The 18,367-nt window shown below is 35.1% G+C and overlaps 1 protein-coding gene and 1 pseudogene across 3 annotated transcripts in view; one reads left to right on the top strand and one right to left on the bottom strand.

Moving 5' to 3' along the window:
• Positions 1 to 18,367, bottom strand: part of FILIP1 (filamin A interacting protein 1) — a 200,625-nt gene that overhangs the window by 162,708 nt on the left and 19,550 nt on the right. The window lies entirely within an intron of this gene.
• On the top strand, positions 3,730 to 4,483 carry LOC103018435 (signal peptidase complex subunit 1-like; annotated as a pseudogene).

Raw genomic sequence — 18,367 nt, 5'->3', positions numbered from 1 at the left:
TGTATCCATACTCCATTTCCCCCTTAGACAATCTGACTAATCTACAGAGATAAATATACTAATATACTAATCTACAGAGATAGATATACTAATATACTAATCTACAGAGATAAAACTATTGGAATGGAAAGAACCTAAATTAAGAGGTTATCTAGCTCAGTACTGTCCAATGGAGCTTTCTGCAATGACAGAAATGGTCTCTATCTGTGTTGTCTGTTACAGTAGCCACTAGTCACAAGGACTTGAGCACTTGAAATGAAACTAGAATAATTGAAGAACTGAATTTTTATTTTATTTTATGTTAATAAATTTAAATTTAAATAGTCACATGTGGCTAGTGGGTCCTATGGTGGACAGCACAGCCCTAGTTCATCCTTCTGCCTCCACCTAGGAGTCTCCCTAAGATACCCAAGGCAGGTCGTTAACTCTACTGTTTTCTTCCCTCATAAAAGATGACTAACGATTAATTAGCATTGCTTGCTAACTATCATTTCTGTGTCATGAATGTCTCTTCTTTCACAATTATTGGTACTTTGTCAACTAACGTAAAGCTTTGATATTATATTAACCAATTTATAAAATATGAAACCTTCAGAATTTATCCTCTAAATCCAATAGCACATTCTACCTACTTCACTACTTGCATAACATAATTTACTTTTCTAACTGTATTTTACAACTTTACTGAGGTATTGTAATTGTTGTACAATAACCGTGCATATTTCAAGTGAATAATTTGATGAGTTTTGACATAAGTATATACCCGTGGAACTATCACCATACATAATGTATTTTAAAGCTCAATGGCCACACCACTGCTGACCATTAGGGCATCATTGTGTACATTGGGGGAAAGGGCCCCTTTTCTCTGAAAGTAAACACAGTACAGTGAAAAGAAGTGAGCTCAGTGACAGCTCTCATCTACCTCCTCAGCCAGAGCCTTCATACAGTGAATAGCACACAAGACCATAAATGGCAGTCCTGAAAACTGGTCTGTTAAACTTATTTTTAAAACATCCTCCTAAGGTTTTAAAAAGTACTCTGGTTTCCATTTCAAGGTGGCAGAATGGGAATAGATTATAGCTTCCTCTTCTCACTGCAAACCCTTAAGGTTTTAGAAAGGATTTTTTTAATCCATGTAACTGGAAAACAGTATCAACCTTTGGAGGACCATAAACTTTGAGAAAACACTGGAAGACAGAAAGCAGATGGGATTAGAATGAAGATTTAAAACCGCAGCTTACAACAAGAATAGGAGAATGTTGCCAAAAATGTTAGGAATGAATACCAAGGACAAGGGGGGTGGCGAGTTTGGGACAACAGACTGTGACTGTTAGAGAACAGCAGCACAAGCAGTCAAGAAGGTTGAACTGTGCACACCCCCTCTACCAATGCAGGCCACTTGTCGAGTCAAAGAGCAGAAACAAGAGTTGTTGCTTCAGCTGAAAGCAATGGGTATGGGAACTTGGGTCAAAGAAGCAAAACAGCATCCCAGATGCCCTGGGTGGCTGCAGCTACCCAAGAGGATGGAGACATCCCCTCACCTACCAGAAGCTAGCCTCTGAGGCACTCCGCCCAGTGGCAGCCCTATCCCTCCTACATGCTCTTGAAAACAGACTGAAATACAGATTTCCAGCAGCAAATCCTGCCCCTGTGTCTAAGCAACTGCAGGAACACATAGAATGGACAGCCTAACAATGAGTCTCAGCTTCAGGAACAAACATTCAGGAATCATTAAGCATTAGAAATAAGAGTTCTTTGTTTTAAAAAAGTGAAGAACTTACATCAAGGAATCAAAATTAATAAAGAAGTTATAATAAGACTTTAGAATAAGTATAATTCATATCCATAGGGATATTTGTGAAGATATTAAATCCATAGAAAATGATCTTTTAGAAATAAACAACTATTAAAATTTTGGTCATTGAAATAGAGTACTCAATAAGTGGGTGAAAGAATGGACAGGGTCAAAGAACAACTTTCTTAACCAGAATATTAAGCTAAGAAGTTCTTCCAATATGCAAGAAAAAGTGATGAAGGGACATAAAGTATAAAATGAAAGTTAGAAATCATGTAAAATAGACCCAAACATTCAATCACCCATCTAATGGAGTTACTAAAAGAAATATTAGAAGTAATGAAGGAAGGTAATATATACATTAGTCACAATTTAAGGACTAACCAAGTGCTGAGTAAGATAAATTTTTAAAACTCACACCTAGGCATTATATTAACATTTCAGAAAACCAGGAATAATGGAAACAAATCCTAAAATCTTTAGGAAAGAAAAAAATGGTCTACGGAGAATCTCCTTAATGATGAAAAAAAAGGAGCAAGGAAAAAAAAAAAGTTAAACCTATAATTTTATACCTAACTAAACTACCATTCAGGTATGAAGATGAAACATGAAGGAATCAGTAAGTTTACCATTTATAATAACTCTTTGAAATAATTATCCCATTTAAAATAAAAATAAATATAGTAATAAGGAAGCAATGGTGAACAAAGAAATCCATTAAATTACATTATTAATCCTAATTGTGTTGATTTTTTAAAACAACAATGATAATTTTTAAAATAACAATGTAGAACCAAAAGTCCAAATAATCCCAACATGGGGGAAATGGTAATGAAAGGAAATGCTTCGAGTAAAACTGAAGTGTACAGAGATTTCATTTTGTTCAATGAATGTAGAGAGACACTGATAAACTCTGAATATTAATAGAAAATATATTTAGTTGCATGTGTTAAAAATTGAATAGCAATAGCAATTACTAGAAAAACAAAAACAATTTATAATTTTTACACCATCAGGAAAAAAAGTAGAAGAAAATTGAATCAATCCAACAAAGGCAGAAAAAACTAGAAACAGTATTCAAATATACAACCCAAATTTACCAGCCCACAAAATTTTGTAGGCAACTATTACCAGCCCTTTAAAAAATAGAAATTCATATTTTAAACAAACAAGAATGGAAAAATATGAGAAGCTACCAACCTATTTAAGTATGGGTCATAAGCTTTCCAAAAATTCAAAATAAGACTGCATAACGAAAGAAAAGTATAAACCAATATCACAAACATGGATGCAAAAATGGTAAATAAAATATTAGAAATGTAAATTCAGCAATCCATCAAAAGAATAATGCATTATTATCAGGCAAGTTTTATTCCAGGAATGCAAAGATAGATTTTTCTAATAATGAACAACCAATGTAATTCACTAACTTAGTCACATGATTTAGGAGAAAAATAATTTCAGTGATGCTCCAAAGACTCAACTGTGGAGCTATATATATGGTCGTGTGTGTGTCTGCACGTGCACATTGTGTGTGTGTGTGTGTGTGTGCATGTGTGTGTGTATGAAAACCAAGAACAAAACAAAGCTTCTTTAATTTGATCAAAGGTATCTACTGAACCTGCAAAATACAGCAAACATGAGACTTACTGGAAATATTGCCTTTAAGCTCAGTAACAAAACACGAATACTACTACTACTGTTCAGTATCAAACTGGACATCCTAGTCAATGGAATCAAATAAGTAAAACCATAATAGGTGGTATAAATATTGGAAAGTAAGAGACAAACTACCATTAATTACAAAGGACGTGACAATCTACCTAGAAAATTAAAGGTATTTAAATAAAAGACTACTATAACTAAGAAGGAAGTTCAATTATATAGATGGCAAGATGCAAAATCAGCGTTAAAAAAATCAACAACAGAGCTGTATGCAGGAGCTGACCCCGGCCCCTACTGTCCCTGAGTCCCGGCTGCCTTCGCTCCGCCGCCCCCCTCCTGAGCCAGTCATGTTGGAGCATCTGAGCTCCCTGTCCACACAAATGGATTACAAGGGCCAGAAGCTAGCTGAACAGATGTTTCAGGGAATTATTCTTTTTTCTGCAATAGTTGGATTTGTCTACGGGTACGTGGCTGAACAGTTCGGGTGGACTGTCTTTATAGTTATGGCGGGATTTGCTTTTTCGTGTTTGCTGACACTTCCTCCGTGGCCCATTTATCGCCGGTACCCCCTCAAGTGATTACCTGTTCAAGACTCAGGCACAGAAGACAAGAAACCAGGGGAAAGAAAAATTAAGAGGCATGCTAAAAATAATTGATTGGGGTTTTCATGATTGAGCTTTACTACTGCACCTGCTTTTGTTTCATGTGACATGAGTTAAATTGTTTTCATATCCAAAACATGAGCTAAAAACACCTATGCTCAGCTGTGTACAGATTTTGTTCTCTCTATATTTCACTTCTCTGTGGGGTTTTGATTTATAAATATTTTAGACCTTCTCTTCACAATCTTCCTCTGAAATGGAGAACAGAAAACACAAGTATGCAAAGTTTCTTTCAGGTCTACAAAATAATGAAGAATAAAAGCCTCATAAATGATAATACAATTTAACTATCAAAGTTTTATAATTCATTATGAGTCGTCAGGCTGTTTTAATGTTTTCAAATAAAACTCACAGTGCAAAAAAAAAAAAAATCAACAACGTTTCTATACTACTGGCATCAATGCTTTTTAAAATGTAATTGGGGGGAAAATCACATTCCCAATAGCAACAGAAATTAAATTATAAAGTCCTTGAGAATAAACTTAATAGAAATAACTAAAGCCTCTATGGAAAAAAATTACAAAACTTAATTAAAAAAACCAAAAAGTAGCCTGAATAAGGGAAGAAATATACCACATTCATAGATGAAAACCTCAATATTTTTAAAATGTAAATTCTATTTCAAATAAATATATAATTTCAACATAATCCTATTCAAAATACAACCATAATTTTTATGAAATTCTAAAATTTATACAAAAGATTGGATGAACAGTAGTAACTAAAGTCCTTTTTTTAAAAAAGAAATACAAAGAAAAGCAACCTGTCTAATAGATGTCAAGCATATTAGAAATCTATAGTAATTAGAACTATGAGGTATTATTGTTTAATATAAGCAGAAGAGAGTTCAGAAACAGACCCACGTACAAATAGGAATTTATTATCGTGTGTACTCATTAAGAACAAAGACCCTATATTGGCACAAAAACAGACATGTAAATCAATGGAACAGAATAGAGATCCCAGAAATAAATGCACACACCTACGCTCAATTAATCTATGACAAAGGAGGAAAGAATATATAGTGAAGAAAAGACAGTCTCTTCAACAAATGGTGGTGGGAAAGCTGGACAGCAACATGTAAATGAATGAAATTAGAACACACCCTCACATATACAAAAATAAACTCAAAATGGTTTCAAGACCTAAATATAAGACATGACACCAAAAAACTCCTAGAAGATAATATAGGCAAAGCATTCTCAGACATAAATCATAGCAAAATTTTTTAGTTCAGTCTCTCAAGGCAAAAGAAATAAAAGCAAAAATAAACAAATGGGGCCTAATTAAACGTTAAGCTTTTGCACAGCAAAGGAAACCATCAGCAAAATGACAAACAACCTATTTAATGGGAGAAAATATTTGCAAATGATGCAACTGACAAGGGATTAATATCCAAAATATACAAACAGCACATACAATATCGAAAAAACAAATAACCCAATCAAAAAATGGGCAAAAGATCTAAATAAGCATTTCTACAAAGAAGACATACAGATGGCCAACAGGCACATGAAATGATGCTCAACATCACTAATTATTAGAGATATGCAAATCAAAACTACAATGAGGTATCACTTCACACCGATCAGAATGGCCATCATTAAAAAGTCCACAAACAATGCTGGAGAGGATGTGGAGAAAAGGGAAACCTCGTACACTGTTGGTGGGAATGTAAATTGATGCAGCCACTATGGAGAACAGTATGGAGGTTCCTTAAAAAACTAAAAATAGAGCTACCTCATGATCCAGCAATCCCACTCCTGGGCATATATTCAGAAAAGATGAAAAAAAAAGATACATGCACCCCAATATTCATAGCAACACTATTTCCAATAGCCAAGACATGGAGGAAACCTAAGTGTCCATCAACAGATAATTGGCTTAAGAAGATGTGGGAGATATACATATACACAAACATTACTCAGCCATATATATATATATATATATATATATATATATATATATATATGAAACTATTAGAAGTAAATATAGGCAAATATGTACAACCTTGGAGTCAGGAAACCATCTGAAATAATATGCAAAAAAGGAAAAGTTGTAAAAGAAAATATAATAAATTTGACTACATCAAAATTTAAAACACCTTAATGACCAAAGCACTTTAAAAGGTAGAAGACAAGCAACATAAAGAACAAAAAAGGGTTAGAATTAATAAATCATTTAAAGAAAGAAAAAACCCAAACTAATTGAAAAATGGGCCAAGGATATAAATTGGTAATTCACAGAAGAAATAATAAAAATGATCTAGCTTTGGGCTTCCCTGGTGTCGCAGTGGTTGAGAATCTGCCTGCCAATGCAGGGGACACGGGTTCGAGCCCTGGTGTGGGAAGATCCCACATGCCGTGGAGCAACTGGGCCCGTGAGCCACAACTACTGAGCCTGCGCGTCTGGAGCCTGTGCTCTGCAACAAGAGAGGTCGCGATAGTGAGAGGCCCGCGCACCGCGATGAAGAGTGGCCCCCGCTTGCCACAACTAGAGAAAGCCCTCGCACAGCAACGAGGACCCAACACAGCCAAAAAAAATTAATTAATTAATTAATTTTTTTTAAAAAATTCAGGGCCTGGGGTCCTCTGTCCCCCAGGGGGGGAAAAAAAAAAAAGTATCTAGCTTTATATAAACTGTTGCTCAGTCTTACTTTAACAGAGGAAATTAAAATTCAATGAGTAACTCTTACCTAGCTGGAGGGAATATAAGTACAAGGATAACCATTAAGAGGTGATTTTGCATAACCCATCATTCCGAAATTCTACTGTTAATATCTCCCCCAGAGAGCCACCTGCCCAAGGAAGCAAGTACAAGGATCTTCCCTGGAATGTTGTTTGTAACAGTGAAAAGTTCAAAAACAACCTAAGTATTCGTAACAACAGGAATGGCTAAATAAATAATTGTGCACCCTTTCTGTGGAAGATCATGCTGCAAGTTTCTATTGATAAAATGAGGTGGACCTGTAAATACTGACATGAAAAATTGTCTAAGCCATATTGTTAAGTGAAATAATGGATACATCATTTATGTTAAAATACATACACACATAGATATCTTTTCTATGGGCAACGCCATGGAGAAAAGTCTGGAAGCATATACATTACATTGTTAATAGTGACTATTTCTAGAGAGAGGACTAAGATAGAGGCATTGGAGAGGGGAATAATCAAGGGGTACTCCAGTTTGATCTATTAAGTTCTAATTTCTTAATAAGGGGAATCTACTGCTAAGGAAATTTTAAATGATTTTTTAACATATAAACTTTTTAATATATGTCACAAATTTGGAAGACAAGTGATGAAATTATCATAAACTGTAAACAAAGTTGCTTTAAACTGATGAAATGAACAAAACAACACTCATTAAAATCTAGGCTATTTCTTTCTTTCTTTAAGTTATTTCTTCCTTTCATTCACAGTACCAGAGAATCCAAAGAAACTGCATCACACCATACCCTTTACCCTCTGGTCTTAAAAAAAAAAAGAAAGGTGATCTTGGGTGGGGCTTTATTTTTTGTGGCTGTTTTTTGGATGAGGTTTAAATTACCCACCCAGGATGCTGTGATGTAAGTGCTCTTTCATTTGTAATGTGATTACTCTGGAAACAAGAGTCATCTTCTTAAGGCAATTATAACATGTGAATGTTAATTTAACAAAATAGTCCCTCTCAAGTCTTAGTTTAATAACCATTGGGAGAAGATTTTTATAATTTAAGAATTATTCATTTTCTTAGAATTTTGGCTCCCACATGGACTGTTTTGTGATAGGGTGTTAAAGGACGGGTTGAATTTGGCTTTTAGTATGAAATGTAAAACCATGAAGGCCAAACATACAAACATTTATTTCTTGATAACCACAAGTGGCCTATGATTAAGACAGAACCTGATAATTTAAGGAAAATTAACTTGTCTAAAGTGAGAACAAGGAATAATTCATGAATGTACTAATTTTTCTTTCTCCTTCCCCATTAGCCTACATTGGGCTTTAGCTCTGACATGAAAACCAGTGGGAAAACATTAACTATGGTTAATGGACTGAATGGATTTATTTAAGAAGAAATATTTAAAGAACTGAAAGCATCAAATTATCTGCACGACACATATATTGGTCAGAGAGACAAAATATAAAATGCATCATAAATCTTACTTCTTCCAAAAACCCAATCTCAAGCCCCATAGAGGTTGAAAGAAACGGCACATTTCCAAATCTCAAAGTCTCTTAGCCAAATTTTTACCTTTCTTTTCTCATCACCTGTTTTAATATTTTCCTACCTTTCTAATTAAGGTCTATACAGGGAAGACTGTGGGCACACTAGAGCTTAGGGCCTTTTCAGTCGGTAGAATCTGGATTTGAAATCAGGTCTGCCTACTTTCAAACTGACTAAACTTGAGAAGATTATGTGCTGTTGTTGTTTTTAACTTTATAGAAGATCCCTGAGGAAGGACTATATCTGAATTTGCTTTGCCAAAGTGCCTATTGATGATATAACATTGTAGGTCCTTAAAAACATGTGTCAAGTAAATGAATAATGAAAGCAAAATTCAAATGAAAATGACTAAATGTTCAATAGAATTTTAAGAAAAAGAAACTTCTTTACAGTAATAGAAAACTAATAAGTAGAAAGTTAATTTTTAAAATTAAAATGGAAGCACTGAGTTTATTATATTACATTTAAAGGAAAATAATGGAGCCTCTCTTCAAAGCCATTTCCATTTATAATAAATAAAAGCCAAATATGATTTAGGTAGAAACTGAATCTTAGGAATTTTCCCTGTCTTAATACAGCAGTTTCTCCGAGAAATTTTAATCACCACAACAGCCTCCAAATGTGAAGATGATTTATTCAAAAAGATCTCAACAAGGACAAGCAAAGGATTTATGGCCCTTTAACTTCCTTTATGTAAGTTAAAATACAAGAATTGAGGAGCTTGAAGACTATGGTGCAGAGCAGGGCATCCAGAGCTCTCCCTGTGACAGCACCAACCTTCCTGGTCTTCAGCACCTACAAAGGTACCCAGCTCTACTGAGGTCATTTAAGATGCTTCCATTTGCTATTTCTAAAGGTGTTTTATGACCTCTTGCCTTCACTCCCTTCCCTGAGGGTATAAACTTTAAATAGAAAGGTAGGAAAATATTGGAATAATTGTAGAGAAAAGAAAAGTAAAAATATCGCCTAAAGACTGAACTTGGCAATGTGCTGTTTCTTCCAATCTGTATGTTTTGGAGACTTAGATTAGTACCTACCTCTGTACAGGTATAATTGATGACAGGCATGTTTCTCTGAGTTTACTGTAAGATGAGGTGAGTGGAAGGTCAGTTTTCCATGTGTAGCACTGGTCAACAGGCCCAAGCCCAAGCCTGCCTGAGATGTATTTCTTTTTTTTTTTTTTATAAATTTATTTACTTTATGTATTTATTTTTGGCTGTGTTGGGTCCTCACTGCTGCTCACTGGCTTTCTCTAGTTGCGGCGAGCGGGGTCTGCTCTATCGTTGTGGTGCGTGGGCTTCTCATTGTGGTGGCTTCTCTTGTTGCGGAGCACAGGCTCTAGGCACGTGGGCTTCAGTAGTTTCAGCACGCGGGCTCAGTAGTTGTGGCTCACAGGCTCTAGAGCATAGGCTCAGTAGTTGTGGTGCATGGGCTTATTTGCTCCGCTGCATGTGGGATCTTCCCCAACCAGGGATCGAACCCGTGTCCCCTGCACTGGCAGGCAGATTCTCAATCACTGCGCCACCAGGGAAGCCTAATATATTTCTGCAGTTACTATATTTATAACAGTACTGGTTTGCATTTAAGATTGCATAATGCCACATGACAAGTTAAACAAAAAATACCATCTTGGAGAATATATCTGTTCTTTCTTCTAAATTCATTAAAATACTAAGAGTTATTCCAATCTTTTTAAAGTGCTTGGTTTGTAGTTAACTTTAGTAAAATGCCTTTTTCTCACTAAGCCCAAGATAAATTTTTTTTGGCAAAATATATTTTGTGTTCCTCTGAGTATTTGGCCATGATAACAACTTAATTTTACATGATCTCTATATTTGTCAAAATGTGTAGAAATGTTTTATCATTTCTATAGTCAACAAAAAATGAAACATAAATATCCTGGACTTGGTGAAAGGTAAAAACTGCTTTTGAAAAGAAACCCATAATATGTTACTTATAACTAACCAAACTTACCAACTAAGAGAAAAATTCAGCTGATTGCTATGTTAACTTTCAAGTGTTGACATATATCCAGAGCCCATCATTCTGAAATCGTTGAGAGACACTTAGCCACATTTTTGTTCACAAAATGAAAAAACTGTGAAGGAAGAAAGAACTCCTCAAGGTAGGACAGTTCGAGTGAGAGCCGTAGCCATATGACACAGTTCACATGCAGTAAGCCCACTTTTCATTGCAGATGGGTATACCTTCATTTGCTTCATGGGAATACTAAGGCAAATGACTAACAGATATAAAACACTAGAAAAGTTGACATATTTTAGTGAATTTCTTTTCTGTATTTTCTAGGGGTAAGCTTGCTGGGAATCCATCATATTCTAAAATACTCAGTTTTTAACCACTTCCAGCATAACCAGTTGAATTGAATCCCATATTTATTGAGTATCCACTCCACATAGACTAGCCATATGTCAAGGTTGTAGGGTAAACAAAGGAGGTATATCTCTGCCTTCAAGAGTTTCCAATTAGACAGGAATATAAAACGACAAGGTGAAAATGAGCAAACAAACAAGAAGGTATAAAATCAAGTGTGAAATGGAAAGTAATTACTTGCCAAAATGTATAGACCAAACAGTAAGTGCCCTTAAGGAACAAAGAGAAGGAATCATAAAGTCCCATTTATTACAAAGGAAAGTGTGAGGTATCAGTTTTTGTTTTTTTAATAGACTTTGAAAGATGAACAACATTTAAAGAGATACAAACACCAAAGAATTTTTTAAGTAAGGGGCTCACCAAGGCTGGTGCTTGCTAGTAAAATGGCAACTTATGTCAAGCAAGTCTCTTGTCCTGCCAAGGTCCCACTGGAAACTAAGTTAGAACTAGTCATATTTAGTATTTAGAAAAATGTCATTGCTAGAATATGATAGAATGTTCTGGTTATATTTAAAAGACAATGGAACTCAACTGGAAGAAAAGAAATTGCCTAAACTATTCTATTTCTGTTTCAAGAAGATTTGGACACCAATTGAGTTCAGATCAGCTAAAGAAACAAGCTACACCATGAGTTCTCAACCAGAGGCAATTTCATCCCTCAAGGGATATTTTTTCAATGTCTAAAGACATTTTTGGTTGTCACAGCTTGGAGTAGGAGGTGCTACTGGTATCTTGTGGGTAGAAGCCAAGGATACATAAGCATAAACATCCTACAACACACAGGACAAGCCTCCACAACAAAGAATTATCCAGCACAAAATGTCAATTGCTTTGAAGTTGAGAAGCCCTGAGACAGACCACAAGGGCAATTGATGGTGAGATGTCCTAACCAATTCATGCAGCAAAATAGGCTGGATGAAGGTAAAAAATGATGTTACAGTTACGAATGATGGAGTAATATGGAAATCCAAGCTTAGGTTACAGTCTTCTTGTGTCCCTAAAGTTACAATTCTGGTATCAAAGAAGATTTTGGAGGTCATTAAAAACAAATATTTAGTGAAGAAAGACTATATAGTGGGGGAAAGACAGTCTCTTCAATAAACAGTGTTTGGAAAACTGGACAGCCATATGCAAAAGAATGAAACTGGACCACTATCTTACACCATACCCAAAAATTAACTGAAAATGGATTAAAGACTTAATGTAAGACCTGAAACCATAAAACTTCTAGAAGAAGACAGAGGCAGTAAGCTCCTTGATATTGGTCTCAAAGATACTTTCTTGAATCTGACTCCAAAGGCAAGGGCAGCAAAAACAAAAATAAGCAAATGGACTACATCAAATTAAAAAGCTCCTACACAGCATAGGAAACCATCAACAAAACGAAAAGGCAACCTACTGAGTAGGAGAAGATATTTGCAAATCATACGTCCAATAAAAGTTTAACATACAAAATAGATAAAGAGCTCATACAACTCAATAACAACAAAAAAAATCCAAATATAAAATAGGCAGAGGATCTGAAAAGGCGTTTTTCCAAAGAAGACATACCCATGGCCAACAGGCACATGAAAAGATGCTCAAAATCACTAATCATCAGGGGAATGCAAATAAAAACCACAATGAGATATCATTTTACAATGGTCAGAATGGCTATTATCAAAAAAACGACAAAAGACACTGCTTTGGGAAATATCCCCAGTGTTCTCCTTACTTGCTGCAAGCAAAATAAATCCTTCCTTCTCCTGTGGAAAACAACAACAACAACAACAAATAACAAGTGTTAGTGAGAATGTGGAGAAAAGGGAACCCTTGTGTACTGTTGCTGGGGATGTAAATTGGTGCAGCCACTATGGAGAATAGTATGGAGGTTCATTAAAAAACTAAAAATAGAACTACCATATGATCCAGCAATTCCACTTCTAGGTACTTACCCAAAGAAAATAAAAACACTAACTTGAAAGACATATGCACCCCTATGTTCATTGAAGTATTATTTACAATAACCAAGATATGGCAACAACTTAAGTATCCACTGGTAGATGAATGGATAAAGAAGATGTGGTACACACCTAAAATGGAATACTACTCAGCCTTAAAAAAGAAAATCTTGCCATTTGCCACAACCTGGATGGACCTTGAGGGTATTATGCTAAGTGAAATAAGTCAGACAGAGAAAGACAAATATCGTATGATTTCACTTATATGTGGAATCTAAAAATCAAAACATACCAACAAACAAACAAAAACCCAGATTAACAAATACAGCAAATAGAGTGGTGGTTGACAGAGAGAGGTTGAAAGGCCGTGAAATGGGGGAAGTGAATCAAGAGGTACAAACTTCCAGTTATAAAATAAATAAGTCATGAGGATATAATGTACAGCATAAGGAATACAGTCAATAATATTGTATTAGCTTTGTATGGTGACAGATGGTAACTAGACTTATTTTGCAATGTATACAAATGTTGAATCATTATATTGTACTCATGAAATTAAAATATTATATGTCAAATATAGTTCAATTAAAAATAATATTAGGAATGAAAAGGAGGACATACTAAAGTTCATATTTTACATACATATATATGTATCTACATATATACATATACATACATATATAACTCAAGCATAAAAACAAACAAACAAAAAATGCTTTGCCAAAGGTGCATAACCTGGATCTAATCATGAGGAAACATCAGACAGACCCAAAATGAGGGACATTCCACAAAATAAATGACCTGTAATCTTCAAAAGTGTCAAGGAAGGACTGGGGAAATGTTCCAGACTGAAATAAATGAAAGAGATAGATATAACTAAAAGCAATTGTGATTTTGAAACAAATCCTTTTGCTATAAAAGACACTGCTGGGAAAACTGGGAAACTTGAATGGGTTCTGGGAATTCGATGGTAGTAATGTATCAGTGTTAATTTTCTAATCTTGATGCTTGTATCACAGTTACATAGGAGAATATCTTTATTTGTAGGTAATTCACACTAAAGAATTAAGGATGATGGGAATCAGGTTTGAAACTCACTCTCCAATGGTTCCAGGGGAAGACAGTCTTTGTACTGTACTTTCCACTTTTCTGTAAGTTCATGATTGTTTAAATTTTTTAAAAAATAAACAAAACAAATGAATTTTTGGAAAAGCAAAATGTCTATGCATATGCTAGCCAAGAAATGTTTTGTTTAAAAATACAGAGACATTATAGTTTTATTTGGGACAATGTAAAACAATTCCTACCAAATCTATATGATAATCTTTTAAATCTTTTATAGCAAACATAGGCTATAAATACACAAGCACAATGTTGGCATTATGATCTTCAGAGAATATCTTATTAAATTTTGGGTCTAAATGGAATATTCCTTATCTATTTGGTCATGTGAACTAATCCATCAAGACATTTTTAAATAACTTCAACTTTTTTTCTTATTAAATATGATGCATACTTACTGTAGAAATTTTAAGTCACACTCATCCAAACACAGATGACCATTGTTAACTCTTGTAATACAGTCTTCTAATGTTTCCAATAGAATCTCAAAGTAGATACTTTTGTAATATATTTATTTTTATTTAATATATTGTTTTATTAAATAGTCATTTACTTTTTCAAATTTGATGTCAGAGCAACTCAAATTCCTCCTTTCCCTGATTAGTAATATATATTGCCTCCAAGTTTTCACTACAACAAAAAAGCTGCACTCATAGAGCTGTGATTCACTAAATGTCTGCAGTTATACACTCATGCTGTATTTAAAGCCACCTCCCACTTCCCCAAGTGGTTATCATATGGTAACTACCCATATGTCAGACCCAACAGTCTTCGCCTTCAAGCACAGTCCATGCGTGAAAACCAAGGAAAAGTAAGGAGGATCCCTCCACTGTAACTTGGTCCAACTGAGATGCTAGTTCTGTCTTCCTTCCAGGCAGTGTCTCCTCAGGAGGTCTGCAGTTGCCATAGAGGCAGTGGAGGAGCTGTCCATTTGGTTCCCCAGAGGAGGCACAGAGCTTCCATGAGACTATTATACTCATTAGCTATTTTAAGAAGATAACATCAGACAAAAGTTTAATTGGTCTCCATTTTAAAGTGCGTATAATTAAAAGTTTCCATTCAAATGTATCACGAATATAAATCAACGTTATTTGAACTGTAAATCACACACAGTCTGGGCTGGTCAGTGTAAGTCGTTAGAGAAGCAAGTAAAGATCTGATAACACTAAGGGTGGTTAGCTTTCTGCCAAGAAAATTTTATTTTACCAGTCCCTCCCATCAGGAAACTTGCACAAGCCTCTTAGACAGCCTCACCCACCAGAGGGCAGATAGCAGAAGCAAGAAGAACTACAATCCTGAAGCCTGCGGAAGGAAAACCACATTCACAGAAAGACAGGCAAGATGAAAAGGCAGAGGGCTATGTACCAGATGAAGGAACAAGATAAAACCCCAGAAAAACAACTAAATGAAGTAGAGATAGGCAACCTTCCAAAAAAAGAATTCAGAATAATGATAGTGAAGATGATCCAAGACCTCGGAAAAATAATGGAGGCAAAGACCGAGAAGATGCAAGAAATGTTTAACAAAGACCTAGAAGAATTAAAGAACAAACACTTAGAAGAATTAAAGAACAAACAAACAGAGATGAACAATACAATAACTAAAATGAAAAATAAACTAGAAGGAATCAATAGCAGAATAACTGAGGCAGAAGAACGGATAAGTGACCTGGAAGACAGAATGGTGGAATTCACTGCTGTGGAACAGAATAAAGAAAAAAGAATGAAAAGAAATGAAGATAGCCTAAGAGACCTCTGGGACAACATTAAACACAACAACATTAGCATTATAGGGGTCCCAGAAGGAGAAGAGAGAGAAAAAGGACCCGAGAAAATATGTGAAGGATTATACTCAAAAACTTCCCTAACATGGGAAAGGAACTAGCCACCCAAGTTCAAGAAGCACACAGAGTCCCAGGCAGGATAAACCCAAGGAGAAACGTGCCAAGACACATAGTAATCAAACTGGTAAAAATTAAAGACGAAGAAAAATTATTGAAAGCAACAAGGGAAAAATGACAAATAACATACAAGGGAACTCCCATAAGGTTAACAGCTGATTTCTCAGCAGAAACTCTACAAGCCAGAAGGCAGTGGCATGATATATTTAAAGTGATGAAAGGGAAGAAACTACAACCAAGATTACTCTACCTAGCAAGGATCTCATTCAGATTTGACGAAGAAATCAAAAGCTTTACAGACTAGCAAAAGCTAAGAGAATTCAGCAGCACCAAACAGCTCTACAACAAATGCTAAAGGAACTTCTCTAAGTGGGAAACACAAGAGAAGAAAAGGACCTACAAAAACAAACCCAGAACAATTAAGAAAATGGTCATAGGAACATACATACCGATAATTACCTTCAACGTGAATGGATTAAATGCTCCAACTAAAAGACACAGGCTTGCTGAATGGATACAAAAACAAGACCCATATATATGCTCTCTACAAGAGACCCACTTCAGACCTAGGGACACACATACAGATTGAAAGTGAAGGAATGGAAAAAGATATCCCATGCAAATGGAAATCAAAAGAAAGCTGGAGTAGAAATACTCATATCAGATAAAGTAGACTTTAAAATAAAGAATATTATAAGAGACAAGGAAGGACACTACATAATGATCAAGGGATCAATCCAAGAAGAAGATATAACAATTATAAATATATATGCACCCAACATAGGAGCACCTCAATACATAAGGCAAATGCTAACAGCTATAAAAGAGGAAATCGACAGTAACACAATAATAGTGGGGGACTTTAACACCTCACTTACACCAATGGACAGACCATTCAAACAGAAAATTAATAAGGAAACACAAGCTTTGAATGACACAATACACCGGATAGATTTAATTGACATTTATATGACATTCCACCCAAAAACAGCAGATTACACTTTCTTCTCAAGGGCACACGGAACATTATCCAGGATAGATCACATCTTGGGTCACAAATCAAGCCTCAGTAAATTTAAGAAAATTGAAATCATATCAAGAATCTTTTCTGACCACAACACTATGAGATGAGAAATCAATTACAGGGGAAAAAAACATAAAAAACACATACACATGGAGGCTAAACAATACGTTACTCTACAACCAAGAGATCACTGAAGAAATCAAAGAGGAAATCAAAAAATACCTAGAGACAAATGACAATGAAAACACGACAATCCAAAACCTATGGGATGCAGTAAAAGCAGTTCTAACAGGGAAGTTTATAGCAATACAAGCCTACCTCAAGAAACAAGAAAAATCTCAAATAAACAATCTAACCTTACACCTAAAGGAACTAGAGAAAGAAGAACAAACATAACCCAACGTTAGTAGAAGGAAAGAAATCATAAAGACCAGAGAAGAAGTAAATGAAATAGAAACAAAGAAAACAATAGCAAAGATCAATAGAAGTAAAAGCTGGTTCTTTGAGAAGATAAACAAAATTGATAAAACATTAGACAGACTCATCAAGAAAAAGAGGGAGAGGACTCAAATCAATAAAATTAGAAATGAAAAAGGAGAAGTTACAATGGACATTTCAGAAATATGAAGCATCCTAAGAGACTACTACAAGCAACTCTATGCCAATAAAATGGACAACCTGGAAGAAATGGACAAATTCTTAGAAAGGTATAACCTTCCAAGACTGAACCAGGAAGAAATAGAAAATATGAACAGACCAATCACAAGTAATGAAATTGAAACTCTGATGGAAAATCTTCCAACAAACAAAAGTCCAGGACCAGATGGCTTCACAGGTGAATTCTGTCAAACGTTTAGAGAAGAGCTAACACCCATCCTTCTCAAACTCTTCCCAAAAACTGCAGAGGAAGGAACACTCCCAAACTCATTCTATGAGGCCACCATCACCCTTATACCAAAACCAGACAAAGATACTACAAAAAAAGAAAATTACAGACCAATATCACTGATGAATATAGATGCAAAAATTCTCAACAAAATACTACAAACAGAATTCAACAACACATTAAAAGGATCATACACCATGATCAAGTGGGATTTATCCCAGGGATGCAAGGATTCTTCAATATACGCAAATCAATCAATGTGATACACCACATTAACAAACTGAAAAACCATATGATCATCTCAATAGATGCAGAATTCATGCATCTATTGATGCAATAGATGCAACAGATGCAAAATTCAACACCCATTTATGATAAAAACTCTCCAGAAAGTGGGCATAGAGGGAACCTACCTCAACATAATAAAGGCTATATACGACAAACCCACAGCAAACATCATTCTCAATGGTGAAAAACTGAAAGCATTTCCACTAAGATCAGGAACAAGACAAGGATGTCCACTGTCGCCACTATTATTCAATGCAGTTTTGGAAGTCCTAGCCATGGCAGTCAGAGAAGAAAAAGAAATAAAAGGAATACTAATTGGAAAAGAAGAAGTAAAACTGTCACTCTTTGCAGATGACATGACACTATACATAGAGAATCCTTAAGATGCCACCAGAAAACTACTAGAGCTAATCAATGAATTTGGTAAAGTCACAGGATAAAAAATTAATGCACAGAAATCTCTTGCATTCCTATACACT

The sequence above is a fragment of the Balaenoptera acutorostrata genome, chromosome 14 (genome assembly GCF_949987535.1).
Source record: "Balaenoptera acutorostrata chromosome 14, mBalAcu1.1, whole genome shotgun sequence".
In the NCBI taxonomy this organism is placed as follows: domain Eukaryota; kingdom Metazoa; phylum Chordata; class Mammalia; order Artiodactyla; family Balaenopteridae; genus Balaenoptera; species Balaenoptera acutorostrata.
The sequence above is the reverse complement of the archived record's forward strand: the minus strand, read 5'-3'. Positions and strand labels throughout refer to the sequence as shown.